The 4439-nt window shown below is 30.5% G+C and overlaps 1 protein-coding gene across 1 annotated transcript in view; it reads left to right on the top strand.

The window, feature by feature from the left end:
* Positions 1-4439, top strand: part of LOC108688521 — a 20148-nt gene that overhangs the window by 419 nt on the left and 15290 nt on the right. The window lies entirely within an intron of this gene.

The raw sequence follows: 4439 nt of genomic DNA, 5'->3' as shown, positions 1-4439 counted from the left end.
TACAGTGAGTGCAAAAAATATTCGTACAAGGAAATTTTTTTATAAAAAAAAGTTTTATTTGTAGAAAATAAACATTAATTAGCAATTTTATACAATGAATATATTCTGTCCTAACATAAATAAACAAACTTCGTATGTATTTCTGATTTTAAAAGTTAATTTTCTTGACTGTACTTTTTGTGCATCCAAATAATGGAATTTTTAATTTTCGATTATTTTCCAGATGATATTATTTTCTATAATTAATACATATTTATATATATATATATATAATTTTAAGAAACATACAGCCTATTTTATTTTTTATAAATAAATTGTTAATTACCCAGCAAAAAATGACTGTCAATTAAACGTCGAATCAACGTTAAATTGGTGTTGAAATCACCGTATATCGATCGATATATCGATTCAACATCAATTCCATGACTTATTTCTCTTTGAATAATATTTACTTTTTAAAAATATAGCTTTTTTAAAAAACATTTTTTCTGTGTCAATACTTTTTGCTCATTGTATATAAATATGTAAAGTTATATAATATGCTATAATATATTAAAACTATTTCTTTATTTATTTAATGTACTCTGAAAGTGCGCATTCGTGATATTGAAGCTTCGCAAACTTCTTCTCAAGCAGCAAGTTACTCGTTATTTGATTTGCACCGTTTCGCTGCTACCTTTTCATAAATCTGTCATGAGGCGAAAGGTTCAGTGCAAATTTTCTTTTTTAGGAACTTTCGAAAGTAAATTCAAGTTTTATTTCTCAGTTTAAAAGAAATTATCCAATTTAATTTAAAATTTTCAATTTAAAACTTAACTTTTTCCCATGTCCTTTTAAACAACGTAACTTTAATTATTCTAAAGCGATTCTTTAATTTTTCAAGAAGTAAAAAAATATACAATTTAGATTCCTGGTTAAAATTTTAGTCGACAATTTTGTATTTTAAATCTTGCAATTCTTATTTTAAATTTTGCTAAACGTTAAAACGAAAGTTAAAACACGCTGTACAATCTTTATCGACATGAAGAACGATTTTTGGATGACTTTTGCGGATAAATCAAGTCGATCGTGAATGATGGACGACCAGTAGATTTCCATATCATCCGTTCTTGGTGACTTATGTTTGTCGCGCGGCGCCAGGGATTTGTTTGACATTGCGTGATGACAGTTTGTCACACTATGAATCTACCTGATGTTTAAAAAAATGTTGCTTTTATCGAAGGAGACTACCACTCTTCTATTGACTCCTGTCAACCGCGACATGTAATCCTTTTATATACATAGAAGGAAAATCACTTAGTAATATCACGTAAACTTTATTTCACAATTATCAAGGTACAAAATCTGCAGTTTCTATTGATAAAATTTGACATTAGCGAAACAGCTAGAAAGGAATGTTATCATTAATTATCTATTCCATCTTCGAGCGTCTCTTTTGTCCCGTGACATTTAATTACAACTCCTTGCAACTCCCAACTCATTTTCCCTATTTATTTACCGCCCGTCGAACTCATCGTCGTTTTTTCTTTTTTTTTTTACGTGGCACTGTCGCTATGACTTCGTAATATACTACCGCTAATGACAATCTTAATTAATTTCCGTTGGGGAAAGAGGCCACCATGCGAGGCCTCAAAGATATTTTGTACTGAAGAAATGATCGATTTTCATTTTACTGGGACGAGTAAGCGAAACGATTTCTCTCGCAATGCTCTATTTTGCAAAAAACTCGACGTTCGATGTATTTCTATATTACGTCATTAAATCATGCCGCGGCGAAAGTAATGTTCCGTCGACTCGCATCGATCTACTTTAATTTCTCAAACCCATGCGCGAAAGAGAAAGAAACAGAAAGAAAGAGAGAGAGAGAGAGAGAGAGAGAGAGAGAGAGAGAGAGAGAGAGAAAGAAAGAGTATACAAGCGTACGGGAATGGAAATATGCGTCGTTTCGCCGAGGATAATTAAAAATGCACCCCATTAATACATGGCATTCGAGGCGACGAAATACGATAACGGGCAATTTAAAGCGAATCGCACGATCGGCCGGCCGATACGTTTGATACATTTGAAATATTAATGGCCTCCCCAAATGACGAAATAATTGAATTGTGTCGGACATCTCCCCGCGATGGGTGTGCGGCAACTAATTTCGCCATGAAACGCGATATGTCGGAATACTTTAACACACGTACGCGCACAAAAGTATCGAGAGGATTATGTATATCGTCATAATTCCTTCGTGTAAAACGGTTCATGTACGTAACGTATCGCATGGTCATTCTTTCCAATATATCTATACCTGTATTACATGCAACATAGCGTAACAATGTGTACCTGATGGACACGATGTAAAAATTTTTATAATGGATTCGTTGAAATATATATCGCCGGAACGTTTATTTATTCTCGCGTCGTCGCGCGATCCGTAGAGGATCAGCACGTTACCGAAAACAATTCCCCGTTGCAAAGTTTAACTGAAATTTAATTAGAATACGTTCGATTTAAAGTTTTAATTAGAGTTAAAATTAATCTGTTTATAAGCGATTAAAATTCTAATTATGCATACATAGATACGATAGAATTTGACAGCGCAAAGATGTTGTGTTCGATGATATATATATTTTTACGCAATAATTGAACCTATGAGTTAACACCCGACGAGTTAATTATAGGTGTCAAAAAGTGTAATATAGAATTCAAAACATAATGAATATTTCATTTCTGAATATTTCATTCGCCTGAAGAAAGTATGAATTATTTTTATAGTAATTTTTTTTATTACAATAATGTATCTTTATCAATAGAATTAATATTTTCCAAAGTAAAACACAATTAAGTTAAAATGACACGAAATCAACTCCAAAGTGATTACAAAAAATCATTTTTTAATCGTGATTCATTTTAACGACATTTTGACTTTATTTTGACTGAAATTGTTCTATTTGGATTGAAATTTTATTTCTCATGCCAAATTTTCTTATCAGAAAAAGATCGATATTTGCAAATTTTTTATATCAATGCTAAAATATTAATTTTTTTAAATTAATATCAGCTAACTCATGTATTCTAAAGAAACTTTACATTTTCTTCTTGTCTCAACTATTTATTTGTTTAATAAAAACCGAACTTTTACGGTTGGATTCCATTCTGGAAAATGATTTATCTTTCAACGAACCATTTAATTTTATTCTCTTTAAATACAGTTATTTTTCGTCAGTTTTATCTCGTTTCTATATATTGTTTCTTTATCCATTTCTCTCTTCCTCTTTCTCTCTTTTCTTTAGTTAGTGTAAAATTCTTCGATATAGTGACACATTTCAGTACTGCGTTTTACATTTTACTTCCAATTAACATACTTTTATCTCCCTAAATTCCAGGTAACTTCAACGATTTATTTAGCAGATAGGTAGGCGTCTTGTGCGTCAAAAGATTTAACTGTACCGAATTGTAACCGAGGACACCGATGCCGCGGATGAACGAGCCGCAGCGCTAAAGTGGCATTAAAAAAAAAACGGGATTTATGAAGTTATAAAGAGAAGGTTTGCGGTTCTCCTCGAATGAGACCGAAATAAAAGACCGAGGACTGTCCAGCTTTGCCTGGCCAATCGTAACCGCTTCGTCTCGCGTGGCAGATTTCGAGCTATATTCTATTCTTTCCCGTTACGTTTATTCTATTCTCCATGAAAAATAAAATTCTGTTCTCGTATGTACTGAGTTGAAACAAAAGTTTGTAACTCTATGAACTTCAAAATTCGAATAACTTTGTTAAAAATAATAAACAAAGTTTAAATTTAAGAAGAAAGTTTTAAAGCTTAAAATCTTTATTTTTGAAAAATCACATGTCTTTTGACGTTTCTGTATTATATATAAATTTTACATAAAGTAATTTTTACATAGAAAATTACAAGCTAGACAAAATGGAAAATCTTCTTATCATTTCGTGAACCTGTCACGTGTCCAAAAAAACTTACGATAATTCGACTTTCTAAAGTCTGAAAGTTTAAAGTTTTCTCTATAAAATTTTTGAAAAATGTTCCTAAGATTTTTTGTTACCGCGGATTAAATAAAAAAAACATTTTAACTTTGATTTCTTATAATTCATTAAAAATCATTCAATTAAAAACAGATTCTTAGAGCTGAAACTTTTATTATAATATAATTGCCAAAATATTTGTAAAAATATGTAAAACATAATCAAATGAAGAAGCGTTACAAACTTTTGCTCCGACTAATGTACGTGTATGTCGTTTTATTAATCGTATTATTTCAAAATAAAATATGAATATACATGAATGTGTATTCCAATTTGTTTTGGAAGTTGCCATCTTAATTCTAATGATGTAATTTTTATGACAGTCTTAATTTGAATTTAAAAAAATCATCTGAAACGTTCTCGTAATAAAATACAAATTTCTATAAAAAAATATATTATGTGATATATA

The sequence above is a fragment of the Atta colombica genome, unplaced genomic scaffold (genome assembly GCF_001594045.1).
Source record: "Atta colombica isolate Treedump-2 unplaced genomic scaffold, Acol1.0 scaffold234, whole genome shotgun sequence".
In the NCBI taxonomy this organism is placed as follows: domain Eukaryota; kingdom Metazoa; phylum Arthropoda; class Insecta; order Hymenoptera; family Formicidae; genus Atta; species Atta colombica.
This window is presented reverse-complemented; position numbering and strand designations above follow the sequence as displayed.